The sequence below is a fragment of the Anabrus simplex genome, chromosome 2 (genome assembly GCF_040414725.1).
Source record: "Anabrus simplex isolate iqAnaSimp1 chromosome 2, ASM4041472v1, whole genome shotgun sequence".
NCBI classification, from domain to species: domain Eukaryota; kingdom Metazoa; phylum Arthropoda; class Insecta; order Orthoptera; family Tettigoniidae; genus Anabrus; species Anabrus simplex.
In genome coordinates, this window is record NC_090266.1 from 282,775,172 (window position 1) to 282,795,689 (window position 20,518).

At 43.2% G+C, this 20,518-nt stretch overlaps 1 protein-coding gene across 3 annotated transcripts in view; it reads right to left on the reverse strand.

Moving 5' to 3' along the window:
- Positions 1 to 20,518, reverse strand: part of CNT2 (Concentrative nucleoside transporter 2) — a 407,606-nt gene that overhangs the window by 321,431 nt on the left and 65,657 nt on the right. Inside the window, exon 1 of one of the 3 annotated variants that reach the window (XM_067139024.2) lies at positions 14,037 to 14,097. The exons of the other annotated variants lie outside the window; for them this stretch is intronic. The gene's annotated coding sequence lies outside the window, so the exon portion shown is untranslated. Of the gene's footprint in view, positions 1 to 14,036; positions 14,098 to 20,518 lie in introns of those variants that run through there. 3 annotated transcript variants of the gene reach the window in all.

Consider the following 20,518-nt stretch of genomic DNA (forward strand, 5'->3'; position numbering starts at 1 on the left):
CTACAGCCCTTGAAGGTCCTTGGCCTACCAAGCGACCGCTGCTCAGACCGAAGGCCTGCAGATAACGAGGTGTCGTGTAGTCAGCACGAGGAATCCTCTCGGCCGTTATTCCTGGCTTTCTAGACCGTCAGATAGCTCCTCAATTATAATCACGTAGGCTGAGTGGACCTCGAACCAGCCCTCAGGTCCAGGTAAAAATCCCTGGCCTGGCCGGGAATCGAACCCGGGGCCTCCAGGTAAGAGGCAGGCGCGCTACCCCTACACCACGTGGCCGGCGTATTTAGGCCTACGTCGTTTTCATTTATTTAACAAGAAAACATGGAGTCTGAACAATGAAAATCAAATGCATCTGTTCCCACGGATGTATCCTTGGTTATGTTACTGGGCAAAATGTACTTGAAAATTTTCCGCCTGATTCTTCCTTTTTTAATCGCTTGAGTTGTCTGTGAAAGCACTGTAAACTGGGTCTCGGCGACACATTCCTCTTCTTGTATTCATCCGGAAATATTGTCGGAACATAGGCTGGACTTGGTGGGTGTCCAGATCTTCTGTTTCCCGATTAAATGTGCACTACATATTCTTGAGTAAGTCGTAGGTTGCCAAAGTGATCCATCAATGCTAAAAATTAAAACCAAAATTAAATTAAATCAAATCGGATGAATTGAACTTATTGCAAACATGTGCAGTACGTATGTGTAGGTCTACTTACTTCGTTCGGTTAACTGCTTGTATCCATCGCCTCCTTCGATCCACTTCTATCGCACGTTTTGGAAAACAGTAAAATTGTACTTCACTTCCCGTATTTGCGTAAGTATTGGAACATCAGACAACACAACAATTGCGTTTACTTGATCTCATTTTCTCTGCCATTATCATCTGAGTGACTACACGCTCAGTCATAACTAGAGATGGGAATTATAGGCACGAATAGGTTGGAATGCAAATGTATTTGAACAAGGCGCAAGTGTATGTTACCCGCATGACGGTTCTGCGGTGAGATTTGCATAAATATTATCGATCTGAAGTATTAGAACCCCTAAAATTTATGCAACTCCCCGACATATCTGTAGAGCGGCTAGATTTCACTTGCGCCTTGTTCAAATACGTTTGCATTCTAACCTATTCGTGCCTATAATTCCCGTCTCTAGTCATAACAGAACAGCTACTGCGAGTCTGCAGTCTGCCTCACGTGCTGTTCTTCGCCCGGCCGCTAGAGCAACACGCACGGTGCCTATACATCCGCAGCATTTTTCAGTTACCTGGCGCATACTGAAACTCAGCTGGTTTTCATCTAACGTTCTCTCAAGCACTGATCGAACTCTACCTTACAAGATGCCAGTGAATACTTTGCCAGTTATACTAATCAACGAGATACCTCGATAGTTGTTGAATTTGAACCGAGCTCGAGAGCTGCAGTCGCTTAAGTGCGGCCAGTATCCAGTAATCGGTAGATAGTGGGTTCGAACCCCACTGTCGGCAGCCCTGAAGATGGTTTTCCGTGGTTTCCCATTTTCACACCAGGTAAGTGCTTGGGCTAACCTTAATTAAGGCCACGGCCGCTTCCTTACCATTCCTAGGCCTTTCCTATCCCATCGTCGCCATAAGACTTATCTGTGTCGGTGTGACGTAAAGCAAATAGCAAAAAAAAAAAAAAGTTGTTGTAATCCTTCCTGTTCCCTTGTTTATAGATAGGTGCAATTACTGCTTTTGTCCAATCTGAAGGTACCTTAGCAACACTCCATGCTAATCTTATTACTCTATGAAGCCATTTCATCCCTGTCTTCCCACTACACTTCACCATTTCAGGTCTAACTTCAACTATTCTTGCTGTTTCGTGAAAATGGAGTTTATATACCACCTTTTCCGTTTCCTCAAGCGTAATTTCACCAACATCATTTTCCTCCTCCCCATGAGCTCGGTTGTTCACGACACCACCAGGAATATTTACTTTTACTTTGAGAAGATTTTCAAAATATTCCCTCAACCTGTCCAGTGATTCCCTGGGATTTATTATGAGTTCACCTGAATTATCCTAAACACTGTTTATTTCCCTTTTCCCGCCCTCCCAAAGATTATTTATTACTGTTCAGACAGGTTTCCCTGCTGCTTGGCCTAGCCTTTCCAGGCTATTACCAAAATCTGCCCACGACATCTTTCTGGATTCAACAACTGTTTGTTTCGCTCTGTTTCTTGCATCTACGTACATTTTCCTGTCTGCCACCAGACCTTGTTTGGAACCATTTCTGATAAGCCTTCTTTTTAAGTTTACAGGCTGCTCTGTCTTCATCATTCCACCAAGATGTTTTTTATCCATCTCCACACACAGTTGTTCCTAGGCATTACCTTGCTGTTTCTACTACAGCATCCCTGTATGCCACCCATTCTCTTTCCACGGTATATCCTGAACCTGCTTACTGTCCACTGTGGGAACTTCTCACTAATCATATCCATGTACTTCTGTCTAATTTCCTCGTCCTGGAGATTTTCTATCCGTATTCGTTTGCAGACAGATTTCACTTTCTCTATCCTACCCCTAGAGATACTTAGTTCACTACAGATCAGATAGTGGTCTGTATAATAGAAAATTCCCCGGAAAATCCGTACATTCCTAACAAATTTCCTCAATTCGATGTCGGTTAAGATATAGTATATTATGGATCTAGTAATCTTACCCTCAAATGTGTAGCGGTGCATAGCCTTATGTTGCAGAATGTATTCGTAACTGCTAAACCCATACTAGCACAGAAGTCCAGCAAACGCTTTCCATTCCTATTAGTTTCCACATCTTCCCCATATTTAGCGATCACCCTTTCATAGCATTCATTTCTACTTCCAACTCTCGCATTGAAATCGCCCATTAGCACAATCCTAGCATTGCTGTTGACCCTGACTACGATGTCACTCAATGCTCCATAAAACTTGTCAACTTCATCCTCATCTGCACCCTCACATGGTGAATACACTGACAAGGGAACATCGGCAATGGTTAAGTCGCCGATCGCGATGAAACTTGAAAAACACATTGAGGTACACGTAAAAATTATATCAGCATTAATTTTGGGTGCCAACATTCATTAGGGCGTTAACTAAGGGGCCTAAAAATTGCGACATTTCAAGTTCCGCGCGAACAGCGCCTTCCCTTTTTAACACCATCTTGTCAAGTACACTTGATAATCTCCTATCTCTTCCCCGTTATCTCCCCTTAACCGACTATCACTTACTCCTAGCACATCCAGATGCATCCTCGTTGCTGACTTAGCCAGTTCTACTTTCTTTCTTCCATAAGCCTCATTAATAGTTTATTGATAGCTCCCCATCGAATTCCATTTCATTCGCCAAGTTGTTTCCAAGGAGTCAAAATAACGACAAAAATAAATGAAATGGCGTAGTGCCGGGAGTGTCCGAAGACAAGTTGCCAGATGCAGGTCTTTTGATTTGACACCCGTAGGCGACCTGCGCGCCGTGGTGGTGGTGGTGGTGGTGGTGATGATGATGATGAAATGATGATGGAGACGACACATACATCCATCCCCCATGCCAGAGAAATTAACCAATTATGTTTAAAATTCCAGACCCTGCCGGGAATCGAATTCGGGACCCCTGTGACCAAAGGCCAGCATGCCGGACACTGTTTCCGATGTTGAAATGAAGTAGTACATCAACCCCGTCCCCGCCTCACGTCTTTCCCTGTACCGGCCAGTCAGTGATTACATAATATAATTCTATCCAATGAAAATACACTACAAACTGATATAAAAGAAGTGAATTCATTTACGAATTTTTTTAGTCACACAATGATACTTTGGATTACGATAAAGATTGTAACGCGACCAGGAACGGAATTTTCCAACAACCCTGAGTAAAAAAAAAAAGCCTTACAAATTTATAACAGTAGTTTTCCTTGGAAACAAACAGTTCTAAATATGTAAACAATGTATAAAACATCCCTTTGTATATTGTGTTAAAATTTGGATTCGATCAAATAACGTGTTTAAGGAGACGCAGAGGTTCCGGAATGTTGTCCCGCAAGAGTTCTTTAACGTGTCGACCTTCCAATACCACCGCACTGAGCCCGGATCGAACCTGCCAAGGGGCAGAAGGCCTGCGTTCCATCCTTCGAGCCGTTGTGAGAGTCTCTTTGTCGTATATTTTCGTATAAGTTTTAAATAATAAATGTTATAGCATCTAAAGATCCATTAGTTCTGTATTTCATGACTTGAGTGGAGTGTAATTGAGTAACTACTAAGCTAAAAAAAATACCACACCGCTCTCAGTGACGTCAGTCGCTTCAGCCAATAGCAACGCTGCTCACCGGAATGACCTATCTGACCTGTGAGTTATTCTAGTTACCATGGAAAACCCCATTTCCAAGAAATACAAGGATTGTAAACGACGGTTTTGTATACCTACCCGTTATGAAACTCTGAAGCGGTGCTGGTGAAGAAAGCAATAGCTGAGGGGCACTGCAACTTCCCTCTGTAGGTGGGGGTAGTAGAATAACACCCACAGTATCCCCTTCCTGTCGTAAGAGGCGACTAAAGGGGGCCCCATGGGTTCTGAACTTGGGAGTCTGGGTTGGTGACCACGGAGCCCATTAGCTGTGTCCTAGCTTTATTTCCACTTACTTGTGCCGGGCTCCTCACTTTCATCTATCCTTCTTCTTCAAGTGTCATCTCTTTTTTTGTTAGTTGCTTTACGTCGCACCTACACAGATAGGTCTTATGGCGACGATGGGACAGGAAAATGGGAAACCACGGAAAACCATTTTCAGGGCTGCCGACAGTGGGGTTCGAACCTACTATCTCCCGAATACTGGATACTGGCCGCACTTAAGCGACTGGAGCTATCGAGCTCGGCTCATCACCTTTCAGAAGATCAGCTACCATCATAGAGATTCTTGCTTTGGATGTTGCTCAGTAGTGGAACAGTTGAACCAAGTTTTCAAATTATCAATCCAAGGAATGCGCCTTCTTCCTGTTCTTTCTTTGCCTTGTATCTTCCCGTGAATAAAAACCTGCAGTAGACGATATTCTCTTCTCTCATCTATCCTATCCGACCACATTTGGTCAACTCTTGTTCTTTTCCGACCCTGACGGTATTACGTAAGGAGGCCTATGGAGTCTTTCATTTTTACGCACTTCGTGGCCCTTGTCTCTCCTTGGCCGATACCTTCATTTTTCGAAGTGTTGGATCCCTTCCATTTTTTACCTCTGATTAGAGTTATATAGAGGATGGTTGCCTAGTTGTACCTACTTCCTCTTAAAACAATAATCACCACCACCACCACCGCACTGCAACTGAAAAACGGTTATATTCTTGTAACTGTATTCATTTCACAACGGTTGTGTTCCTGAAACGGTTGCGTTCTATCTGCCCCAGCTGTAATGGGTATTACAAACAGTGACACATGCACGGAGCCTCAAGGAGGGTTGTAATGCAGAAACTGGGGAGGTCCGCCTGCAAGCCTCGTATCGAGAGCAAGGGAAGCAGTGCACCGGTGAGTTACCGTGGACACTAGTAACAAACGTATATTTAAACCCATATCCAGAGGCGATTCTAGCCCTGGCGGTGTGTGTGTGGGGGGGGGGCACCTCAGTTTTAGTGAAATAATAATTTTAAAATTCCTCGATTAATAAAGAAATTGATAATTTACAGATATAGGCCTAATGTATCTGAAATAAGCATGTTAATGGTTGTGCTAATGTTGCCCATTGTATTTTCATAAACATGGTTACTTTTCTTTTGAATTCTGTTACCAAGACTTTCAATTCCAAACAGCCGCCCCCCCCCCCCTCCCAGTTTTAAGTATCTAGAACCGCCACTGCCCGTATTGTAATAGGCTACAACTGAAAGAGGAACAACATATATTTATAGCAATTAATTCCATTAAAATAGTTTTATAAATGTATACACACAGAGATAATACGGAAACATTAGTAGCAACTACTATTCAGTATGCGGATTCTCAACCATTACTGCATCTCTTTCTGTAACGTTACGCCATTTAGCCAGTCTTTTAGTGAGATATGTTGTAGCTTACTCGAACTGACGATTCACCTCCGACCTACAATTACCAATAAAAGTAAGTTAATTGCCTTAGTTTGAATAGTAAGCTTCACTGCGTCACTAATATAACAAAGAAAATTCAATAAAGTCGGATAACACCTACCTCATATAAGGCAGGTGTTTTAAGTTCATTCTCAATTTCATGGTGTAATTCACCAACATATTTGTCATATTTTTCGGCGTGTTTTAAAGAATAAGGTTGATGAATGTTAATTTTTCTGCTAGTGGTTTCACGTCGCACCGACACAGATAGGTCTTATGGCGACGATGAGATAGGAAAGGCCTAGGAGTTGGAAGCGGCCTTGGCCTTAATTTAGGTACAGCCCCAGCATTTGCCTGGTGTGAAAATGGGAAACCATCTTCAGGGCTGCCGACAGTGGATTAAAAATTCCACTAATCATAGTACCACGGTATAATAAAACACGACAAAATATAACGTGCTATTGAAAGGTCATACCACAACTAGCGAGTAACAAAGTATTGTCAGCGTGTCCACTGCCGCTTGTTATCAAGCAAGGGTGAGGAAGCGACTGATAGCAGTCCAGTTCCTTACGAGTGTAATGCCCTCTTTCGATCACAAGAGCCTTGCTAGCGCGCTGATATATTCTCCTTTTTTATGACTAAGAGCCTGAGAAATTGTAGTTTCACTCATTAGAGAGTCGCCTTTCACTATCTGGTTCATACACTCAATAATATCTTCCTTGCAGTTATAAATTGTGTTTACGCATCGTGATTGAATATTCCACCTAGTAGGACAAGCCCGTGGTAAACGTGTCCTCACCACCTCGTCAAGTATCGCGGTCCGCTGTGGGCTGTTGGAGAAGAATACAAATGTTAGTAATATTGCGGGTGGTGCGGTACGGCGTAACCTAGTGGTGTGGAAATTGCCGTTGCGAGAAGAGAGAAAGCAGGGATGAAGTCATCTCCGCAAGTTGGTGCAATCTAACGGGGACATTTGGAATTGTTTCTTGATAGGGGACTTGCTTGCCTTGTGCAACTCCTTAAGACGGATACTGGCGGGCGTTCTACCTGATGCTATACATTGTATACAGGCCTAGGCTCTTCCGTGTTGAAACTACATTGCGGCGCGCTGTGCGCTAGGGAGTTGCCGTAGGAAAGCGAACCCCTGAGTTTGATTCGAAGACGGCAGAGTTTATTGACCGTTATGAAGCATTAGTACATCGAACGACCAAAGATGATTGGTTTTATCACAGTTTAGAGTATATTTTAGGTTTATTAAACTACACAATAGGAAGAAAAGACGACAAGTGAAGTGTAAAATTATTGGTAGTTGTGCAACACTGCAACAACACCACGCAGCGCCCTTGGTATTTATATAAAGATACGTACTAAATTGTCCTCCTTATTCTCAAAATCTTCAGTTTTCTGAATGTTAAATGCAATATCTTGAAATACACGCGTGATTTCCATTATTCCTGTCATTTTATAACCGATGATAGTGACGATGGTATAGGAAAGGTTTAGGAGTAGGAAGAAAGCGGCCGTGACATTAATTAATTAATTAATTAATTAATTAATTAATTAATTAAGGCGAGGGATACCACTCTCTAACACAGTGCCCATGTTCCCCCTCCGACCAGAGAACCCTACGCACCCGTGCCGACTATCCTGTAAACTCTTCGAGAGTACTGGACTTCCTTTGACTCTGAAGAATTCGACCAAGTGGAGGCGGCCCCACCAGTCCAGGCCAACGTCTACCCCGTGGAAGAGCTGCGCTGGCGCTCATCCCCATGGGACATCCTCGACGACGACAGCGGTGACTCCCCGTCGGGCAGCCCCGACGCAGACAGGTCCGGTACACCGGACACTGAGAGCGAAGAGGACCCCAGAGACTTCGCGAGGATACCGTGGCGCCGCCCACGGCCACCACCTGAGCCACCGCCGGCCCATGGGGACCCCCATAGACCGCCAGATGTCCAGCCTCCACCGCCGCCGCTATCTTATTCTTCTGTTGCAGCTGGTCTTCCACATCCCGTGCGTTACCACGACATGCCCATGGGACTCTACGCCACCCGAATTATCGCCGAGGGGTCAACCTGGCCAGGTCCCCAGATGCACCGTCCTGTTTCCGGTCTACTCGACCGTCCCAGCTGATGGACCAGGTCATCGCAGTTCTCCACCACCTTGATATCATCGAGCTAGGCGTGTGTTCGTCGGCCTCACCCTGTTCCTCGTCCTCATGGAGACAGGGGCAGCGCGGGTCATTTACGACCTTAGCGCCTGGACCTCATTCGTCATTCATCCTCACTTCTCTCTCCGTGGTCCAGTGCAGGCCTTACCTTCCATTCCGGTCCATCATCTCGCTTGCAAGCTCGACCTCAATTCGGGCTTTTATCAGATCCCTATTTCGCCAAAGACGCGTCATCCATACGGCATCATCTACCGAGGGGGGCGCTACCGATAGACCCGCCTGCCAATGGGGCATAGCCTGGCCCCATCCGTTATGCAACGCTGGGCCACTGCAGTGCAGGAGCTTCTCTCCCAGGAGTTCGGCGTCCAGATGATTCCCTATCTGGACGACTCGCTCACTCATTCTCCAGATTTAACTAGAGACCTAATAATAATAATAATCGTATGGCCTCAGCTACCGTTTGCAGACATTTCGATTTGACGCCATCTGGCTGTCTGCTCGTCAATTTCGACGTTCCGGTTTACTCTGTCTGCCATCTAGCGGACCTAGAGTAAACCGGATCTCTCTTGGGCGTCTATGGCTGAGATTTAATTAATTTTGTCGGGTAAATACCAAATGTATCACCAGAGTTCTTTTACATGCCGACATCGTACGACATGGAGTGTCGAATGGACTTTTTTTTTCGCCCTTCAAAAATCCGACTACCTCTGCCGGGTTTGAACCCGCTATCTTGGGATCCGGAGGCCGACACTCTACCACGGATCCACAGAGGCAGCTACTAGAGACCTAATTCATGATATCGAACTGCATCTAACTGTGATCCACGGCATAACCATTAACTATTCCAAGTCGGTCCTGCACTCGACACCCATTTTGACTTACCTCGGAGTCACCATTGACATTGCGAGCCAAGAGATCACAATGCACTACACGACCCAGCAGCGTGCCCTCTCCCTCGTGTACGCGCTGCCTACCTTCACATCATGGAGATTTTTCGCCGACGCCACCCCACGGTCCATCGCCGCCGTCGTGCCGAGGTACCGCCAGGCCTGGGCGCAGGCCTTCGACCAGCCGACTCGGATTAATGTCGCGGAGACCACTGCAGCAGTCCTAGCAGCTCATCACGTCCTCATCGATATGGATTATGTTCCTTGTAATATTTTACATATGTACACAGAGAGCTCCGTGGCCCTGTACACCCTGGGACACGGCCGCGGAGCTGTTCTGCATTCTATAAACTATTTACTTGCCTTGTACATAAATTTAATAAAGTTTGCTGCACAGAGAGGGGTAAACCTCTCGCGGATGGCCATCGCCTCTGCCGAGAACACGGTGGATGCTCCCTCCCTAGAAGTGCTGTCTAGAGTACACGCGAGTCTCATCTCCCACCGCGGAGTCCAGCTGCAGGGCGTACTTTGTCACGAGGGCCCTGGTGTGAAAATGGGAAACTACGGAAAACCATCTTTAGGGCTGCCAACGGCGGGATTCGAACCCACTATCTCCCGAGTGCAATCTCACAGCTGAATGACCCTAACCGCACGGCCAACTCGCTCGGTTTAGATTTTATAACTGCAGCAGTATGAGTGAGAGCAGAAGAGACAGAGCACACCTCAGTCAGTGTATTGTTGATAAGTTTTAGGGGCTTAGGACATTGTAGATCACCACATATTTTTTCCGATTCGGCGATTTTAGAGAATTCGAAACTGAAACTACCTCCTCCCCCCCCCCATCCCCCAACTTCCCCTTTCATGATTCCTCTTTCCTTCATATTCCTCGTTTTGCTTCCCATTTCAACAGTCATCTTAATTATCTTCCTGATTAATAGGGGCTTCGAAAAGTCACTACCACAAACACCACCATTTCCAGTTAGTTCGTTGCCATGACAACCGTTCAATATTTTCACATCGGCGAGAATGGAATTAGCAATAAAAACCTAAATTCTTCAATATTTCCGTTATTACAGCTCTTACGGTAAAAGTAAGCCAGGCGTAAAAGATTGGAGATTCGATTTTCCATCATTTTTGTTATTTACGCTTTTAAAATGGAGCTAATATTTCTGGAGATATTTGAAATTTTGTGAAAATACAACAAAATGTCTCCATTATTATTCCATGTAGAGCCTACGGTAAAAATGAAATGGCGTATGTCTTTTGGTGTCGGGAGCGCCCGAAGACAAGTTCGGCTCGCCAGTTGCAGGTCTTTTGACTTGACGCCCATAGACGGCCTCCGCGTCGTGATGAGGATGAAATGATGATGAAGACGACATATACATCCAGCCCGCGTGCCAGAGGAATTAACCAATTACTGTACGGTTAAAATTCCCAACCGTGCCAGAAATCGAACCCGGTTCCATTGTGTCCAAACGCCAGCACGCAAACCACTTAGCCATGTAGTCGGACATTCCATTTATCGCAAAAACGTGTGAATCATAGTAAAAGACCAGAAATTATATTGTGGACAACTTGTTTTATGTACGGCTTTTCGAATAACCAAGCTCCGATTATCCGAGGAGCCGTATTATCCAAACTAAATCTGTAAGTCTGAAACATAACATGACTCTTTTAAATGCTGTAATTCTTAAAAGTTTTGCCGTGAATTCTGTGCCGCGCATGTACATGCACAAAAAAGAGGTACCACAAAGATATAAACAACTCTAAAATCTTTCTTCAGAAAGCTTAAAGTATAGAATGTCAAAAATGTTTTAGTTTTTGTTATGTTGTTTCATTTTATTGTAACTTCAATGTAGATAGGCCACTATGAGAGTTCATTCAGTTTTAAAATATAACAACACAGTACTTAACAATACGTATTATATTCCGGCATTTATATCTGTTATTCGAACTGCCTACATACTGTAGTATATTACTTACTGCAAAATGAACACATTTTTCTCTGTTTTAATAATATCAAATTCACTAACAAGGAAACATCGGCAATGGTTAAGTCGTCGATCGCGATGAAGCTTGCAAAACACATTGAGTTACACGTAAAAACGATGTCGGCATCAATTTTGGGTGCCAAGATTCATTAGGGCGTTAACTAAGGGGCCTAAAATTTGAGACATTTCAAATTCCGCGCGTTCATCGATGAATACCTGCTGGCTAATACCCCTCCTTCTGGTTCGCCACCGCACGTTTCCCTTCTCCCCGCGCCTGCACGTCTTCTTAGCTGTCGAAGAGAACCGGTGCTACACTTTGCGTACTCTTATCAGCCTTCCTCATATCTCTCCTTTGTAATTTCCAGTTTTATCTATGTTATTATTATTATCGTCGCCATAAGACCTATCTGTGTCGGTGCGACGTAAAGCAAATAGAAAAAAATCATCATCATGGACAGAAGAGCGAAGAAGGTTGTAAAGTATGAGTGTGAAAGAATACTGAACAAGGAAAAAGACCAGAAGAAGCGAGCTGATACAAATGAACCTGTTCTCCTTTGTAATTTCCACATTGTATTAGTTTACGTTTTCTGTAATGTTTATGAAAACGTTTGCACCGGGCGAGTTGGCCGTGCGGTTAGAGGCGCACGGCTGTGAGCTTGCATCCTGGAGATGGTGGGTTCGAATTCCACTGTCGGTAGCCCTGAAGATGGTTTTCCGTGTGTCCCCATTTTCACACCAGGCAAATGCTGGGGTTGTACTTTAATTAAGGCCACGGCCGCTTCCTTCCAACTCCTAGGCCTTTCCTATCCCATCGTCGCCATAAGACCTATCTGTATCGGTGCGGCGTACAGCAATTGGCAAAAAAAATATGGTGCCTGTTGTCAATTGTGTTTTCTTTCGGTTTTCTTTTCACTATTTTTAATGTTTCGAATAGACCAAAGATTGTTTTTGTTTACTATCAGTTATTGACGGGGAGTTTGCCCAATGTAATGTATACGGAGTCATTTATTGTGTTGCCTTGTAATTGTTTGTTGTTGTACCAGTTCGTACAATAGCCATTTAACTTTTTGCGTATGTAACTGCCATTATACCCAGAAGACTGTAGTGTGATACTTTAATATCGGTACTTGTTGAATGCATAGACCTTCGTCAGCTAAAACGCAAAAGTACCGGTACAGTAAAACTACAGGTCTGCCTGCGATTACTGTATATCTACGGCATATATAAATGCACATCTTTTTTATTTTTCAAGGCTTTTCTTATTACGTCAAACTTTACTACATTCCATGTCATACTCATATCAAATTTGCCTATGCATAAATTTATATATATTCGACAACCACTGCTGCAATTGAAACGTGTTATGCCTGTCACTGCAAAAGATAAATAAATTAATAATGTTATTCGCTTTACGTCCCACTAACTACTTTTACTGTCTTCGGAGACACCGAGGTGCCGGAATTTAGTCCCGCAGGAGTTCTTTCACGCGCCAGTAAATCTACCGAAACGAGGCTGTCGTATTTGAGCACCTGCAAATACCACCGGACTGAGCCAGGATCGAACCTGCCGAGTTGGGGTTAGAAGGCCAGCGCCTTAACCGTCTGAGCCACTCAGCCCGGCCATAAATAAATCGTTCAGTACAAGCACAAATAAAAACATTCTACCTATAGGCCTATTCCTTATACCTCAGTACGCAACACGAAAAATACTAATAGTTTCAAACTCGGAGTTTATAATTGTTGTTGTTGTCGTCCGCGATGTCGTTTCGTTGTAACACAACTGATAGCGTACACAAAATGGGTGGGGGGAATGGGGCATACAAAGAAGATCTGGACCTACAGTATAACCAGGTTTTGATATCCCGAAGTACCGAATCTCATTACATTCACTGAGATCCTCTACCCGGGCACGTAATTTCTTTACATAAAAAGGCATTTAACGTTGTTTAAATGTGGGAGATTTATTTAGAGGTGGGTGATTTAATTTAATTATTCCATACGTATGTCCACTCTAAAAGACACTACCGACAGCTTTAAGGCGTTTTAGAAGTAAATAATAATTTAAGCGTAGGTAGGACGCGGTACCCCATCCCACGTTTGACTACGCCCGGTGGTACTTAACTCGGAGTTGTACCCACGAATGTGACAACTCACCGGAATTGGCAGAAATAAAAATATAACATTTGAATAAAATATGGGTATATTAGTGTAGGTTATTTATTATCATTACGTGTGAAACGGAACGTTATTTAAAGGATTTCAATAATTATAGTACGAAACGAAGCAAAGTATAGAGCCGGTCCCGTTGAACAGGTAAGTAGCCGGCAAGCGCGGGGTGAAGGGAAACGTGCGGCGGCGAACCAGTTTGAGTGGGGTGGAGAAGAGGTGCAGAGGCATGTCTCCAGTTACGCAGTGTGCCAGCTTAGCATTGGCCAGCAGGTATTCATCGCTGATCGCGCGGAATATGAAATATCGAAATATCGAAAATTTTAGGCCTTGTAGTTAACGCCCTAATGAATGTTGGCACCCAAAATTGATGCCGACATAGTTTTTACGTGTACCTCAATGTGTTTTCCAAGTTTCATCGCGATCGGCGATTTAACCATTGCCGATGTTCCCTTGTAAGACAAGACTGTGACTGATTTTTATTATTTTTTATGGCGGTGTGACCGTCCGTACTATTCGAGCTTTCACTTACCTGAAGTGGCCTCGGTCCACATTAAAAGAGAAAAGGGCATTTTTGTTTTAAGTAAAATACTGAGTTTAGTGAAAATATCTTAATTAGTTTTCCCGTGTCTACAACCAGAGAGACAGACAGATAAAAATTGAACTAAAACCACTTTTGACATACCTAATCCGAGATAAAAGTGAAGTATGATATAATACAGACAAAATTATAATATTATTTGTATAAAGTTTGGACAGGTTTTGCGTTACTTACTGAACCGCTTCACGACAATACTCAGCTTCGTATAACTCGGGAGTACAGTGTTCCCTCGTTGGTGTGTGTGTTTTATTTAATTTAAACTCATTATAGTATTATCCATTTAAAGATCCTTTAATTCCTCGAATATTGATCCAAGTATTATCTTCAGATATCGTTTAGAAATCCACAGCTTATCAACTGACAGTGTCATGTTCTGATGAAATTTACGACATCATGGTAAATCATACGATGAGGCTACATTCATAATTATTACAGTAGAGCTCAGTTCAAGGTAGGTTCACCTACGTATGTACATTCACGACACAGTATTCAAATAAAATAACAGTTTTTGAATTTCTCTCACATGGCGGTAATTCGGTGAACATTTCGTGAGTTACTTTGTCACCCTCATGGCGTAAGGCGTATCCCAGTTGGGATGCAACGTTATTTCCTTTAAAAGTTCCAGCAAACAAAACAAACGCGTGGCGCATATAGGGCATTAAAGAACTTAGGCTGCCAAGACGACTGCTGCCCAGCCAAATGGGTTGCAGATATTGAAGTATCACAACATCCTCAGACTTGGCTTTCGTGACCGGGTCCACTGCCTCTCCTAATAGTAATAATAAAAATGTTACTTGCTTTACGTCCCACTAACTACTCTTTTACGGTTTTCGGAGACGCCGAGGTGCCGAAATTTTGTCCCACATGAGTTCTCTTACGTGCCAGTAAATCTACCGACACGAGGCTGACGTATCTGAGCACCTTCAAATACCACCGGACTGAGCCAGGATCGAACTTGCCAAGTTGGGGTCAGAAGGCCAGCGCCTTAATCGTCTGAGCCACTCATCCCGGCACCTCTCCTAATAGACAGATCCTCAATTTTCTTAAGACGCTAAGTAAACCTTGTTCCAGACCTGGCCTGGAATCGAACCTGAGACCTCTGAGTAACAGGCAGGCACGCTACCTCTTCACAATGGGAAGGTCATTGCAAGTTCCAATATGTCATTAATTCATGGCTACCCGGCATTCTTTTCTTTTTTGCGGCAGGTTGTGTGATGAAGGTAATCTTAATTAAATTTGGTTCGCTGAACATGAATCCGTTTTCCGTTTCAACGTATCGCGTCACGTTGTCTCGAAATAGGCACACCGAAATAAGATATATGTTGCATATAACAATAAAAAGTACTCACAAAATTAAAATAAGTTTGGAAATATTTATAGAGGAAAATAATGATATTTTGTAAATAGTCCACGACATATGTATTCCACTATCTATTTACGAGTAAGGGCGAAATAAACAGAAGTTTCATCGACATAAATGTCAGTTCCTGGGGTCGACCCAGGATCTCTTGGTTCATGTAGATGCTGATGTACATGTGGAATTTCTGTGCTCTAGCAACAAACTGTGAGCAAAGAATTAACGAAGAAGGTAATGTATATGTAAAAACACAAGAAAATTCTATTACAGGGAAAATTATAGTCATCTTAATGTGGACAGTTCTAGATGTCCCCTTGGAATGACCGCTTGGCTGCCCAGCATCTAACTGGTGCATGTTTGCCATCTCTTTCCAAACCCCAACAGTAGTCGGCCATCATTGGTTTATACCAACTTTTCTGGTTCCTTTTTTCTGCCTCCGTGATGTCTTGGTGAAAGCTCTCTCCCATCTCTTCACTAATAGCCCCGAGATTTTCCGAAAAGTGATCGAGATGAGAATGAAGGAAGTGCAATTTCAGGCTCATTCTGCACCCCAACACATTCATGTGATCCAACATCGTTTTCAGTATTGTTTGGAACTGTTCATTCTTTACATTTCCTAGGAAATTCGTCATGACTTCCCTCATTGAAATCTATGCAGCAAGTTCCACGACGTTCATCATCTGTTCAAAGTTTCGGACTTTCAGAAGCTTTCTAATTTGTGGGCCACCAAAAATGCCTTCTTTGACCTTAGCATCCGATAAATGAGAAACTTGCTTGCAATGTACTGAAAACAGGGGCTACTTTTGTCCAAGGCTTAACATACTGTGATTCCTAGGTTGATATGAAGCGGTGGCAAATAAAAAAGATAATAAAAAATTAAAAATGCCCAGAACAGTTTGCAGTGAGATGTAATTTTCTTTTAATGAAGCTGAATGTGCCACAGGTATCGAAACTAGAATGTTCCCGTTATGAAGTAGTACAGTTTTAAGCTCCTTTTACAGGAACCCACAAGCAGTCTCCATCAGCTGTTCTATGAGGCCAGAAATGTCACAGCGGTAGGTCAGATCATTTTCGTTCTTAAAATATTTCCTGAACTTCTTAGCTCTATGTCTACACCAGGGCCTCTCAGGGTGCATGCGCCTGGTGCATGCACTGTGCACGGTGCAAAAGACGACTTCGCTTGGTTGACCAGAGTGCAGACCCCCACTCCTCGATTTGGAGCAATAGCGCTGTCTCTCTCTTGCCCCACGTCTGTCTCGCTCGCTCCCTCTGTCTCCCTCTTCCTCACTTGCTCCGTAGCGCTCCAAATCCGAGCCGAGTTGAGCCGAGTTGAGCCGAGCTTAGCCGAGTAGCCCAGAGACGAAGCGTTGGTCCGAGACGAGCCGAGCGGGACCGATGCACTGTGCACAGGAACTCTGCGCCGCTGTCTGCACGCGTGAGATTTTGGGCGTTTGAGAGGCCCTGGTCTATACCAAGAAAAAGTAGTTCCAGGCGCAAGTACATTTTGTCCTTCAATCGTGACCCTAGCAGTTCACCTTTTTTCCTTCGTGAGACCGAAATCTCTATCAGATTACTCTACTGTGGCTGATTATAAATGTGGATTTACTGCTTCTGCGGCTGCTAAAAATCCACATTAACTTGCTCGTCATCGCAATTTGAGGAAGCTTCAGGCCCATGAGGAACGGTCTCATCGCCGACTTTAAATTCGGGTACACAGTACTGTCCTTGTTCTTCTTCTTAAATCCTACTACTTTACCGAATGGAATGACCTTACGTTTGCCATGGCTCCACTGTCGTAGATTTTCAAGGCAAGTTTTACAATTTACAAATTACGTGGGAAACCCACGCCTAGTACAAGACTCCAAATTTTACTTTAAAATACGCATAATATAAACGTTTCACCATTGAAGATATTGGCCTACTCCGCCTCTTTATTATATAAAACCCACACACGTAACAGAATGAGTCTGGCATATTGACACATTTTCTTCTAATTCCTGACACACTCGCAGTTTTTACAACACAATTTGAACAACAGGTCAGACTTCCACCATACTCACGACGCTACTTTCTGCCACCGGACTAGGCCGCAACTCTGCGTTTCTGGCGGAAAAAATTCTAAAGATAGACTCTAATATCGGACGAGTTCGATTGAGGGGACAAATTCGGTAGAGGGGATTGGATTGAAAAACACGTACAACAATAACAAAGCAAACCGTGGCCACACAAACAACAGCCGATTCGTTGTTATTGCAATGCACCACCGAGCCGAATGACATATTTTCAAATAGCAAATTAACACTAAAATTAGATGTGATTTAAAGAAAGAAAAAAACGTTGACAATTTTGAAATCAGGAGACCTTATTTAGTCAAAATCACTTTACACATGCTTTACTGCAAAATAACATGTTGGGTAGTGTTAGTGTCGTTGTTCAAGGCGGATGTCAATTATATTTATGGTTACGGCACATACGTAAATTCAGTTTCATCTTGTATTATACGAGGGTGATTTAATAATAAAGGTAACAAAACCTACCATTGTGTAAATTTACTCACTTCCTGCATAATATTATTATATGCTTGAGCGACTTCCAGCCCTCTAGAGGTACACTTCGCTACATTCTGGAAGGGATGAGTAAACTTGTAGGATGCTAATTAATTTATTATTTAACCACTTATTCAATACATTGAATATTTATTTATTTATTATTTAACCACCTATTCAATACATTGAATATTGCATTGAATATTTATTTATTATTTAACGACCTATTCAATATATTGAATATTGCATTGAATATTTATTTATTATTTAACCACCTATTCAATACATTGAATATTGCATTGAATATTTATTTATTATTTAACCACCTATTCAATACATTGAATATTGCATTGAATATTTATTTATTATTTAACCACCTATTCAATATATTGAATATTGAATAGGTGGTTAAATAATAAATTAATTAGCATCCTACAAGTATAGTAATCCTCAATACGGAACCATAATGATATTTATCATTTGAATGGATGAGTAAGCCAGGCCGGGGATCTCCCAGCCGGCCCGAGGACATGCCACGGCCTCTCATTCTATTGTACTTTCGTCTGGCTTCCCCGTGGGCTTTCTCAAAGATGAAACGAGAATATTTCTCTTTTCGTTTTTACATCACCCTCAAAGATTCTACTACCAAATAAAGAGCCGCCGCGAACGAGTTGTTGCTCGTCGCTGCTCAGTGGTCAGGTTGGCGGTGCTGTGTGCACTGAGTGTTGTCGTAATGTTGGGGAGGAGTGCTGGTTAGCACGGAGTGTATCAGAACCAAAAAAAATCAGGGATGCTCTTCGTGTTATGTTATGAACGATGATGCAATCGGATTGGAGGAGATCTTTTTCGAGGAAATGAGGTTACTTTGTCACTTCCGGGCACGCGATTCAAATTGACGAACTCGCCGTATTTGCTGTGCCAGAGCACAAGCCGCTGCCGTACTTCAGGGAAGTATAATAATTTCGTGTGGCTATTTCTAGCCGAGTGCGGCCCTTGTAAGGCAGACCCTCCGATGAGGGTGGGCGGCATCTGCCATTTGTACGTAACTGCGTGTTATTGTGGAGAAGGATAGTGTTATGTGTGGTATGTGAGTTGCAGGGATGTTGAGGACAGCACAAACACCCAGCCCCCGGACCATTGGAATTAACCAATTAAGGTTAAAATCCCCGACCCTGCCGGGAATCGAACCCGGGACCCTCTGAACCGAAGGCCAGTACTCTGACCATTCGGCCAACGAGTCGGACTTCAGGGAAGTGAAGGAGAGGGAGGGGAATTGGGGTGTATGATGGAGACAGAGACTTCCCAATTCCCATCCCTCCTCTGACGCGGCTGGCTCTCTGGCATAGCAACACGGCAATTTCGTCAATTTGAATCGCACGCCCCGAAGTAACAAAGTAACCTAATTTTCTCGAAAAGAAAAATTCTCTGGTCAATACGATTGCACCATCGTCCTTAACATAACACGAAGAACATCCCTCATTTTTTATCGGTATAGTTCTGATACACACTGTATAGTGATACGTGTTTTGTAGTTGAGTGTACGGAGCAGTCACGTTGACAGTGAGTTCACTGTGTTTAGCGCTTGAGTTATGGACTCATCTGGAATCTAGCCAAGTAACAGTCATCGTGCGTCATTATCATTGGCAGACATCGTATTCAAACGTATGTGCATGCAGCTGCTGTGTAACGTGACTGAGCGTGCCGAGCTAAGTAAGTGGTGAGCTGTCAATCAGGTAACACCAGCGAGCCGGACTTCGAGCTGTGTGAGGACTAAAGACTTTGTACATATACAGTAGTTAGTGAACTCGTGTCATTCATTCTATTGTATGTAGTGTATGTATGTGTACTAAATGTGTCATCCTGAATTAAATTTAATTGATAAAAAACGACCGTGTTTTATTCGTAAGAGTATAGATTTATTTTTTGTTAAGAACGAAGCCATTCTTTTTCAGGGTCGTACTCAGTTAATATAACTTCCAAGCTTTTCAGTCTTCGAATACGTATATAACACTAAGAACATAATAAAATACATGCACAGACTGACTGAAGAGGTAGTAATTTATAGCAGGGATTTGGCAATGTTTTCTTTACACATAGTCCCCGAACTCGGGTATTTACTTTACCGGCATACCGAAATATATGTCTTGACAGAGAAGAAATCAGAACGTGAAAAACCTTGACAGCGGATTTGTACGTCAAACTGGTGACTGAACCGGTTGTGCTGCCATTCATTCGCAGTATTCTACGGGGTGTTTTCCAATAGGATAACGCTCGTCCTCATATCGCTGCTGTCTCCCAATGTACTCTACAAAGCGTCGACCAGTTGCCTTGGCCTGCGAGATCGCCAGAACTTTCGCCCATTCAACACGGATGGGACATTCATTATGGGACAACAAATCCAGCGTCATCCAATACAGCATTAACCGTTGCTGATTTAATTGGCCAAGTGCAACAGGCGTGGAACTCCATCCCACAAAAAGACATACGGCACCTGTACGACACAATTCATGCATGTTTGCATTCAAAATCGTGGCGACTACAGCGGTTATTAATGTACCACCACGTCACATGTTGTCTCACGCATACTTGAACCTGTGACATCGAAACTTTCAAACAAATATTGAACCCATGACCTTTGTGCCCTGGCCCAAGGGTTCAATATGTTACCTAGACAATTATTAGTTGGTCTAAATTTCATTCTGATACTTTCCTAACTGTCTGACTAATTTTACAAATATTATAAAACTGCATTT